Source organism: Lacerta agilis, chromosome 2 (assembly GCF_009819535.1).
Source record: "Lacerta agilis isolate rLacAgi1 chromosome 2, rLacAgi1.pri, whole genome shotgun sequence".
NCBI classification, from domain to species: Eukaryota; Metazoa; Chordata; class Lepidosauria; order Squamata; family Lacertidae; genus Lacerta; species Lacerta agilis.
This window is the reverse complement of record NC_046313.1, coordinates 30,078,445-30,090,091: the sequence shown is the minus strand read 5'-3', so window position 1 is coordinate 30,090,091 and position 11,647 is coordinate 30,078,445. Positions and strand designations below refer to the sequence as shown.

Sequence of the window (11,647 nt, the reverse complement as noted above, 5' to 3'; positions counted from 1 at the left end):
CAGGGGTAGATCATACTTGTTGCTGTTGTTGTTGTTGTCATACCTCTTCCTCATAAAAACAGATTTCAGGCAGCTACTTCTATATGCATTGCAGAGCCCTGGATTATGATTGTTGGGGCCTGCAGAGCTCCATCAATGCTATAGTAGCCTGTTTACAGACAAGGGCTTTCAGAAGCTTAGAAGTGGAATTGTTCAGCTATGGTGCTCCCCCCCACCCCGCCGATGAAATGCTAAATCAAGCTGGTTTTGTAGTTCTTCAACCCCTAAAATCATACCCACCTAGCAGCATGGCCGGCCCTCCTGTGATAGGTGTGCAAGGATCTGCTGAGGCCATGTCTTTGGTCGTCCCCATGGGACCACTAGCGATGAGCAGGCCTCTGGGAAATCTAGAAACTTAGTTGGTTACTGCCAACTTTGGACTACATCAACATGATGCACAGCAGAAATGTGGAATATAAATGCAATGAATAAATGCCACCTTTTGAACACTTGCAGGAGATGCTGTGCATTGGATTTTGCTGTACTGAAAACATTCATGGGTGAATGGGCCATTTATAGAGAAGAAATACCTCTCCTATAGCAAAGGCCCCCATTCCCTGTTTCATCTAAAGCCTGGGACTGGCACTATCTGCAAGGGAGAGCCCGGTACCTTATTGCACTTGTAACTGCTGTGCCAAGCGTGCATCCCATATCTCTAGCCACCTGCTAAATTGCCGACTTTGCAGCACTTCAGGCAGTATCTGGGTGAAAGCCCAAACTAAAACTCCCAGCAGTTCTTCTGCTTGGATCAAGGCAGTTGGGAGGTCCCAACCTGGATTGTGCAGGACAATATCCATGTAGCTTTTGCCTTTGTAGGCTGTTAAGGAAACTCTGGCACCTTTACCAGTGTCCCAAATCCATTCCCTGAGATGACTGCCTCACCTTCCTTGCACACACCAATTCACATTATTGGTCTTGCTGAGTCTGACATCCTTTCCCCTGGTCCTTTTAATGTGAGGTGCCAGGGATTGAGCCTGGGCTCGGGTGCAAAAGTTGGAAGCATGGTCCTTCCCTCCTGCTGAGTCAGTGAAGGGGAATTTGTGGCCCTCTGGAAGTTTGTCGGACTCCAGTCCCCCTTCATCCCTCCTTGTTGGCCTTTCTATGTGGATGTGATATGAGGTGGAGTCCAAGGAACACCTGAAGGGCTGCAGGGCCACTTCTGGGACCTGCTGGTGAAGGGCAGGTGATCATTATCATTATCAATCCTATTTGCTTTGATGAGAAGGTTAACACGAACCCCCACCCCCCACAGCGCACCCAGGACCCTCCTCCCTCCCGGTTCTCCACAGCAGGTGGGTGGGTGGCTTGTTCTCAACTCCCTATTCCATCCCAGAAGGAGAATCATAGAATCATTTTAATTGTAGAGTTGGAAGGGACCCCAAGGATCATCTAGCCCAACCCCCTCCAATGCAGGGTTTATTTATTATTTATCAGTTTTATTTATTATTATTCAGGAGAACACCAGGACAGTCAGAGAAGAGGCAAACAAATCTGTTGCTGATTCAAACACATAGTACAAAGAGAGGCCCGTGGAGTGGAGGCGGCAGCTCGATGAGGAGGAAGAGGATGACAGCCGTCATCCCCGCCTCCTGCTCGCTACTTGTCAGTGGTCCCCCACCCCACGAACAAACACGTCGTCGGTGCTGTCAAAGTCTTGGTGGGGGGAGCGGGCGAAAGGACAGGCCTGGTGGTGGCAGCCCTTGGGTCACGCCGCCGTTTTGCTGCCTAGGCAAATATAACAAAGCCCCGGCGGCCCCGGCTGTGGCAGCGCTCCAGCTCTGGGACAGCAGCGACCGAGCCTCGTCCAGGGCATGTTAACGCTTCTGCCTCCCTCGGCCCTTCTCTCCCACATCGCCCGTCGCCGCCTTGGCACGCCTGCCTGGCGGTGCCCGCCAACCGAAGGAGTTAAGCCCGTGAGTCACTGCCTTTCTGCTTTCATAATCCCTGCCTCTCTCCCTCTCTTTCTCTCCTGGGCTGCCTTCTGAGTCTCCCCCGGAGCGGGGGCGCCGAGAAGACTTCGGAGAGTCCCTGTGGTGGACGTCGCGGGCCTGAAGCGGTTAACCAGAGCCGTGGCGGGCGGCAGCAGCAGCAGCAGCGAGCCTGCCTCCTCGCTCCCTTGCTCAGTCCCTCCTGTTTTGCGCGCCGCGCGCGCCTGCTGTCCTGTGGAAACTGAAGTAGACCTGCCCAGCAAGCCGAGCAACTTTTTGCTCCCCCCACCCCACACGGGCTCCCCGCCTTGATCTCTTTTAAACGCCGGGCTTGCGAGGACGACGAGAGACTCCCTCTGCAGCTGAGGGAAGACTAGGCGCAAACACACATAAACACCGACGCTGGTTGCGCCGTCGTCGCGTCGTGCGCCCCTGCGAGGCAGAGCTCCTGTTCCCCTCCTGGGCTGGGTGGACTCGCAAAGGTGAGAGGAGGAGAAGTGGAGCAGGAACAGCTGGAGGATGGAGGGACGGCTTCGCTTTCCCGCTCGATGGATTTAGGGACAGGGTGGCGGGGAGAGGAGGCTGGAAGGCAACACCGAGCAGTGCGCCTGCCTGATCCGGTCGTCTGAAGGGAAAGGCACCTGAAGGGGGTTGAGGATGGCAGCCGCCGCAGCACCAGCCGACTGCGGACACCGCTGCTGAGCGAGAGCTTGGCGGCGGCAGGAGGAGGAGGAGGAGGAGGAGGAGGAGGAGGAGAAGGACACGGACACAGCGGCGGCGGCGGCGCCTGAGGTAAGGACGCTCGCCTCAGGACTACCCAGCGGGAAAGGACGACCCGGGTGAATGGTCCCCCTGCCGCCCTGCGCTTTTCCTCGACGGGCGGCTGTGCGGACCCCTCTGGAGTGAGGAGGATGGCGCTGGGTGGGGGGGCGGCAGAGAGAGGAGGCTCAGCCTCGAAAAGGTAGCCCGGAGGAGGAGGAAGTGTGGGGGGGGGGGAAGGAAAGTTCTGGACGCCGAGCGCGCTTTCCTGACTGCAGTGAAGCCCGCTTTGATTGTCATCGCGAGTTTGGCAAAGCCGAGCTGCTGCTGCCCCCGCTGGGCTCCTCGCACTGCGCCGCCGCCGCCGACTGCTGAAGTTTCCTGGTCCGCAGAGGGGTGGGGTGGCGAGCAGGGAGACCTGGCTTAAAATGGGGGTGCCTTTGGTGCTTGTGTGTGCCTGTGTGCGCGAGGGAGAGATCCCCTTTTCCTTACCCAGGTGCAGGAGGAGTTGGTTACCCAGCTAGGTGGGCAGTCTGTGCTCCACACACACACACACACACACACACACACACACACACACACACACGTTTCGCCTCGCTCTGTCTCTTCCCCCCTCCACCTCCCCTCTCGCGACACCTGCATGCTCCAGCGCCCTGCCAAAGCACGGCAGGTCGCGCGCCTTTGGATGGGTGGGATCGGTCCTCTGCCAGAGAGCAGCTGCCGCCTCCGAACTCCCCAGGATCTCTTCCAGGTGTGTGTAGGCGCGCGTGCGTGTGTTCGCGCACACGGACACCCCCGCGCGCACCTTTCCTTCTCTCTCTCTTCCCCCCTTCCCCCCTCCCCCTCTCTGGCGCTTGCTCGCTCGCACAGGGACTAGGTCGGGATCGTAGGAAGATTCAGCAGGATTATGTAATGCCGGCTGCTTTGGCTAGCTAGCAGGGCTGAAAAGGGCTGCCTGCCGCCTGGTCGCGCGAGCAAGAAAGGGGGTAAGTCAGTGCCAGGCTTTGGGGTCCCGAAGCACTTGGGTGGAAGGGCAGGACACATACAGAGACAGACAGAGCACCAAGGAGTCTTCTACTGGGGAGATTCGCCCGCCTCCCAGCCGGCTGATGAATCAAATCAGGCTCTGAAAGTTTCCTCTCAGGTCCTGTCGCCAACCCGGCGCCCCATTTCAATCTTTTGCCCACCCGACCCCCCACTTTATTATAGCTCAAGTCCCTTCTATCCCACTCTGATTGGTCCTTTTCTTTCCCAGGTCAGGTTAAGGTTAAGGTTCAGATTTTGTTGTACATATTAAAGAGGGGAGTGGGACTGTTTCACTGGCTACTTGCTGCCTTCACTATTCGCCAACCTGGTATCCTCCAGATGATTCTGACTGCAGCACAACTTTTCCCAGCTCCATAGCTGTGGTCCAAACCACCCAGAGGGCACCAAGCCGGTGAAGGGTGGACTACTAAGAAGGCTCCCTGTTACTTTTCTGTGGGAGCATCTCTGGCAACTCCGCACCAGACGGAGACTCACTCCCTGGGCACAGTTATTGGGCCAGAGCTCAGTGTCAGAGCCGTGCGCTGCTTTGTATGCAGAACCCCTCAAATTCAGTGGAGAGCCATTGCCAGTCAGTGCAGACAACACTAAGCTCGATGACAGCTTCTTAAGTTCCCAAATATTAGAAAAATTAAGAGGGGTGCATTGTTGTTATTGTTGTTGTTTTGTTTTTGCAATCAAGCGGCATATAAATCTTGTGAAATAAATAAATGAAATAAACTGCATCAGAGAGGAAAAAGAGGGTCAGCTGTAGAGCAGGATGTTTGGAATGGATGGCCTGTGACCCTCTTTCCCTGCAGCCTCCTACAGTGCAGTCCATCCTTCAGGGTCTTGATTTTGGAGAACTTGCTTCCTCCACCCCCTCGCATAGCCATTTGTTGCCCCATCTCTTTCCTTCCCCAACAGAGTTTTGCTTCTTTCCTTCCTCTATTGCATGGTTAGGCAAACTAAGGCCCTGGGGCCGGATCCGGCCCAATCGCCTTCTAAATCCAGCCTGCGTACGTTCCGGGAATCAGCGTGTTTTTACATGAGCACAATATGTCATTTTATTTAAAATGCATCTCTGGGTCATTTGTAGGGCCTGCCTGGTGTTTTTACATGAGTAGAATATGTGCTTTTATTTAAAATGCATCTCTGGGTTTATTTGTGGGGCATAGGAATTAGTCGAAGACAGGAGTGCCTGGCATGCTCTGGACCATGGGGTCATGAAGAGTCACACACGACTAAACAACTAAACAACAACAACAGGAATTAGTTCATCCCCCCCAAAAAAATATAGTCCAGCCCCCCCACAAGGTCTGAGGGACAGTGGACCGGCCCCCTGCTGAAAAAGTTTGCTGACCCCTGCTCTATTGTAATTGCATAGTTGAATCAGTGCTTGCCTCACTTTACAGAGTGGCACAAACAAAAGGAAAAACAAAAACAGAACAAGAGGGCTGGTTTCTGCCCTGATGTGAGCTTACAGTTTTATACTTTTCCAGCTTATTGGGAAGGACAACTAAGGGGGAGGTAGGAAAGGGAGAGGCAAACAAGGGGTGGACCTGTGCAAATGTTACCTTTCCCCCTATCTTACCAACTTTCCTCCATTCAGATTTTTTTCCTTGCTATTTCTGGAGTTGGAGTATTTCTTATTGTCCCTGGAAATGAAACACAGAATGCATCCTGCTACTAGTAATAATACTTGTATGCAGTTAAGAGGGTGTTGTGGAAACCCAGCAGGGATGATGATGGGCCCAGTCTATCCGGAAGTTCTCCTGACCAAGCCCTGTTGCCTGGGAGCTGTGCCGTGTCTGGTTTGTTGCAAGCAGCAGCAACCTGGGAACCCTTGGCTCACCATACAGCCAGGGTTGTCTTGCTGCAGGTGTAGGCTCAGGTGGTTATTCTTCTGGAATGTGTCACCTAACCTAAGTTAGGACTTTGGGCATTCCCTGGGCAGTGAGTGCCAGCCCTCCTTCGCATGCCCTCCCCACCTGACCATTCTTTCAGTCAAGGTCACTGCAGTAATTTCATATGTAGCTGCCTGGTGCTGCTGTCTTATCTATCGCATGGTTTCTGTTTCCCTCTCTTTGTGTTCCTGGGGATATTGTGTTCGATAAAACTTACTGCTCTTAACACCCTTGGCAGCTCTCCAAACACAAACACTCTCTCCTCTCTTTTCCCTCTCCTCCCACCGGGGCTGAAACAGAGACGCCTGAGGGCTCATGCTGAACCCTGAGGGTCATGGGCTTTTCCACACAAACACTTCCCACCCACCCACCCACCCTTCTCCTCCCCCCAGCCTCAGATGTGCTGAGGATGAGGCACTTTGCACATGCTCAAGGACACAGGAAGAGAGGACAATTGCCCGTGTTCTGGGGCCATGCCCTGACCTATGCAGTCAAAAGCAGGCTGTGCAACTAGGCCAGGTGAGCAGGGCTGAATTAGGCCCTGCCTCTGAGCTATCAAGAGATTTTGCTTTCTACACGTTGTGATTGAAAAATGCCCGGGACGTTTCTTTAATAGGTGTCTTTCACAGCCTTAATTAACTCAGTTGCCTGAGTCTGACCCTGTGAGCTCCTCTGGAGGTTGGAGCCAGGTGTTTGCTAGAAAGGAATGTCCTCCTGACCCAAGACTTATGTTCGGAGGGACGCTTTCATCAGCACAAACTTAGTGTTTGCTAGAGGAGGAGGAGGAAGAGAAGGAGCAACAGCAGCAGCAGCAGCAGCAGGAGTTTTCATAAGGCGGAACCTTATCTGTAACCTTGTCAAAGCCAGAAGGAGAATGTTGGTATCTGGAGTTCGCACATGATCTGCTGCATTGGCCCACCCAAGGCCGCTGCCCCCACATGCCACCGTGTTCCCTTCAATCTATGCAGCCTTTGTAGGCCACAAACATCCCTGAACTGCAATCAGCTTGCAGCCAAGTTGGCTCCTACGGCTTTCAAGGGCCTCTCCAGCTTATTTGCTTTCCCTTTGTGGCTGCCCACTATGGCTCAGGCATCACCACATCATAAGAACCATAAGAACCTAAGAAATCCCCACTGAGTCAGACCAAAGGCCCATCTAGTCCAACACTTTCTTCATGCAGTGGCCTGCAGGAAGGCCGTAAGTGGGATTTAAGTTGTTCTCCCCATTTGGGATTCCCAGCAACTGGTATTCAGAGGTCTCTTGACAGTGGAGGTAGTAGAGCATGACCATTTTGGCTTGTAGCCGCTCATCATAGACTCATAGAATTGCAGACTTGGAAGCGACCCTGAGGATCATCTAGTCCAACCGCCTGCAATGCAGGAAAGAATAAGCAGCTGCCCCAATATGGGGATCGAACCTGCAACCGTGGCGTTATCAGCACTGCACTCTAACCAACTAAGCTATCAAGGCAAAATACCCTTATCCCTCCATGAGACTCCCTGTGCTCCACTCTCTCTCTCTCTCTCTCTCTCTCTCTCTCTCTCTCTCACACACACACACACACACACTCCTGGCTACCCCAGCCTTCTGAATTCTGCTGAAGACCTCACCCTGCCTCCAGTTCTCAGTGTCACTTGTTCTTCTGCCCCATGTCAGCAACATCTCCTTGCAGATGGGGAAGGGAGCTCATGGGTAGAGCAAACATTTTTTTGTACAAATGGTCCCAGGTTCAAGCACTGGCATCTCTAGGTTTTTGTTTTTTTAAGGATCAAACGGCAGAAGAGGGAAGCTGGCCCTCCATGCCTCTCTATGTGGCCCTCCAGACTCTCCCAAGCCACATCTTGCTTGTGATGTTGTTGTTGTTGTTGTTGTTGTTGTTTTGCCTGGCTTGAACTCTGAAAACATCTCTTCCTTGTCTGAATAGGAGCCAGAGTGTGGGGGTGTAGAAACCAGCCTACTGTACAAAGGTAAAACTTAAGAGTTGTTGCTCTGCCCTACCTCTAGCCCTGTGTCCCTGCTGGCTGTCAGACTGGAGTGCAGCCCTCAGGCTGAATAAGGGTCCCCACCCCTCAGGTAGCAGATAATGTGCAAGACCCTTATCTGCCCTGAAATGGACCCTGCTAGGCCAGTCAGCATAGACAATGCTAGGCCAGACGGACACATTGTTTGACCTGCTGTGAGGCCTCATGATATTGTTGCCTACAACACCTCCTTCTCCAGTTCCCTTCTTCAGTCACATACCTATGCCCTGCCACAACCAATGGGGCCCCTGGATTCCCCTTTCCCTGATTTTTTTTGGGGTTGGCCACCACACGACGCCACCGACATGACCCACTGCCACACCACCTCAGCTTTAAAATCAGGTTTGCTCTATGTTTCTCAGTCCAGACACAGAAGAGTGGTATTACACTCCTCAGGGTAGTACTACCACTACTAATTCTTATTATTTAATTTGTAACCTCTCCCATCTGACTGGGTTTGTATATTTTATTGTATATAAAAAATACAATAAAACATTAAATATTGAGAAAGCTTCCCTATACAGGGCTGCCTCTAGGTTTCTTCTAAAAGTTGTGTAGTTCTTGATCTCTTTGACATCTGAAGGGAGGACGTTCCACAGGGTGGGCGCCACTACCAAGAAGGCCCTCTGCCTCGTTCCCTGTAACTTCGCTTCTAGCTGTGAAGGAACCGCCAGTAGGCCATTGGAGCTGGACCTCAGTGCCTGGGCTGAACGATGGATGTCTAAAGAATGCTCTTCTTTGTATATATATAGACATAGTTCTTCTTTAAGTATACACACACACACACACACACACACACACTGTATATAGTCACAAAGCACCTCAGAAACCCAGACTTTACAACCTAACATGCTGACTGCTCAATTAGCCATCATCTGCTGTGAGCTGTTGCTCTGTCTGGTCTTGGCCACTGGTATGCCAGTCCAGGCAGTGGTCCACCTATTTGGCTTCAGTGCAGGTCAGCTTGGTCCGGGTGGCTGCAGTGTCCTTTCCCATAGCCTCCCTTTTAAGTTACAATGCAATGGCGCGTTCCTTTAACCCCCTCTGTGAGTTGCTGTGCTTGGCTGCAGTCATTTTCCTGGCGCGCAAGCTCCACTCAAGATCTAAAAACAGTAAGTGGGTTGGATTGTGCAGAGCAATCAATACAGGGAAATGTCTTGAAAGAAACTCTGCAAGCCGTACGCAGGCAGTCTCTAGATTCTCTCTTCCTGACTCACTTGTCAGGGATGCTTACCGTCACCAGGGTGGAGAAGGATGATGGCTTGTTCCTCACCTAGAAAAGTGGACACAGTCAGATCATGCCTATTGCAAAGGGTGGAGCTGTTCCCCTAGAGAGGAGTAGGATATATGAGTCATTCTGTTGGTTTGAGGAGCCATGCACAAACTTCCCGGGCGTGTGTTTTATGGGCATGCATTTCCAGTCAGAGGGGAAAACGGAGTTTGTAAGGGAAGGTTGAATTTTGACTCGTTAGAGAAGGCAAAAGCTGAAATCAAGATGATAAAGCAACTGCATTTCAGAGAGACTTCTCTCCAGGGGGCTTCAATTTAGGAAGTAAACAAGGTTGGGATGATCTGTCCCAAGCCAGTCCAGCCCTTGGTGGCTTGCTTTGGATCTATTTACAGGAACCCTGAAGAAAAACGTTGCTAGGCTGGTCAGTTTCCTACATTTGGGAACAACAACCAAAAAAAGAAAGAAAAAGAAATGCAGATTTCTTAAGACTCTTTTGAGTGTTCCCCAGCATTTCATTTTAGGATGATGGCAAGAATTTAAGATATGTGGCAAAGGGCAAAGATTTGAAACTGAAGGGCAGATGATGTCACTCTGTTTCTGGTGGCTGGAGTTTTGGGTTTTGCAAAACTGCTGCAGCATTTCTTAAATGTCGTGATTTCATGTTGTGAAAATGATTCACCCTGAAGTGTGTTCATGGGAGAGATGATGGAGCCATGAATCAGCCGATGGGTTTTGCTTCGTTACTGAGGTTCTGGTTGATTGACAAGCTATAAACAGGGAGGAAAGTTTCCTGATGTCATATTGAAGATTCTGCCTTCCTTCGTTGTGGCATGTCACATGCTTTTCCTGTCTGAGCCATCCAAATTAGGGCTACACCCACACCATCCATTTAAAACACTCTCATGACCACTCTTAACAGCCATTGCTTCCCTCAAATAATCCTGGGACCTGGGAGCTACAATTCCCACCACCCATAAAAAAACTCCCAGGATTCTTGGGGGAGAGCCATGTGTTTTAAATAGATGATGTTGTGAATGTGACTTGGGATTGTCTCTTGCTCTGTGGCTCAATGTGAACTACTCTAGCATTTTTTCAGACTTTTCAAGGGGCCATGTCCTATGTCCCACATCCATGTGTCTGCTGAGGAATCCTTGCATTTTGTAGGAGTGTGGGACACGTTCTAGGGTGCTCAACCACATTCACACAAACCTCTGGCTTGCCCTGCTGGGCTCCATGAAAAGTGCTTGCGTTTCCCAACTGTCAATACTTTCAGGCAACAAAAGCTGATTGGGGAAACAAACCCACTCCCCCCACCCCTGCAAATATTGGGCTTGGTGCAATAAGGATGAGAGTTAGTGATGGGAAAATGCACTGGAAAATACTTGATGCAACATAATGGCCACTTACCCAGTTGGGGGTGGGTTGCAGTTGTGGCCCATTGCGTCAGGCTCCAAGACCCCTGGGAGCAATGTTCATCCAAGTGGCCGGCATTTGGGTAATCCCCAGACTGGCCACATGGCGCATTGGGAGTTCCTGCTGGCCAGCAATTTGAATTCTGGCCAATATGGCCAGGCACTGGGTAGCGGGGCCTGGGAGCAGACTCCGGCATAGTAGTAGTCTTCGCTCCCGTCCACTCCTAGCCATTAAAAACTGCCAGCAACTGTCCTCCCCACCTCCATGACTGTCCCCTGCCACACCACCCTTTCATAACAAATAGCCGGTGAAGAATTTTAGCAACAATTAAAACGATGATTAAAAATAAAACGAAGGCAGAGTCTTAAAATGGAACCCACCACAATAGTTATCACAAATGTGTGTTGAGCGACACATGGCCCCATCTACAACAGCTACATCATCACATCTGCTGGTGGAGTTGGAACATGAGCACAATGCTCCTGGTAGTTTGGTGCATCATGTGCAATCCCACTCATAGCTTAAAATGGAAAAGGACGATTGGCTATCACTAGGAGCCACCCATCTGGAAGCAGCCAAGGCTGCTTGGTGATTCTGACTCACAGGCAGCAATTCCTTGTCACTTGGTCCATGATAACGATGGCATGGATTTTCTATTGATTTCGTTAGAATCCCAGTACCGATTTCCAGGTTTTGAAGGGCACTTGTGCAAGGCACACTCCCTCCTCCCCAAGGTTCCCATAAGCTGCTCCCAGGTCTCCATTTGTTCCTCATCATTGCTGCCACCACCTGCTTACGAGCATGCAGGCAGTGATATCTCCTAACTTGGGGGGGGGGGGGTCGGCAGAGTGAGAGGCAGGTGAGTAAGCAGGTTGCAATGGCGAACAGGTGGATGACCAGGGAGCTATGGTCAGCCAGGCACTTGCAAGAGTGTTGATTCCTGACCATGCTCACCCCAGCTGGTTTCAATGGGAATTCAAGTGTGGAAGTATGCGAAAATAGGTGTGGGTGTATTTGTTGGCATGGCCGGGGGGGGGGGGGATTGGAAAAGGCAACTAAACATTTCCCCTGTTCATCCCTGCCTTCTTTGTGGCCTGTTGATAAATCAGTAACACAGAGAAAGAAAGAGGAAAAAGCAGGGCAAGTGAAGTTAGAGGTAAAGGGGGAGATTTGTTTGTGAAATTTGAATGAATCTCTCGTGGACTCAAGTAGGACAAGTCCCAGATGAGAGCATCCCAAGCAAATGAAGGGTTTTGTGCATCTCTCTCTCCTCTCTTCTCCATCCATTCCCTCACTCTTCTTATTGTTATTATAGATTATTAGCCT

At 51.3% G+C, this 11,647-nt stretch overlaps 1 protein-coding gene across 7 annotated transcripts in view; it reads left to right on the top strand.

The window, feature by feature from the left end:
* Positions 1–2,736: 2,736 nt before the first annotated feature.
* EPN3 (epsin 3) overlaps positions 2,737–11,647 on the top strand; it is a 32,242-nt gene continuing 23,331 nt past the window's right edge. For 6 of the 7 annotated variants that reach the window (XM_033139220.1, XM_033139218.1, XM_033139222.1 and 3 more), the window contains exon 1: positions 2,737–2,759. The gene's annotated coding sequence lies outside the window, so the exon portion shown is untranslated. Of the gene's footprint in view, positions 2,760–3,691; positions 3,713–11,647 lie in introns of those variants that run through there. The other variant, XM_033139217.1, reaches the window with a different exon arrangement.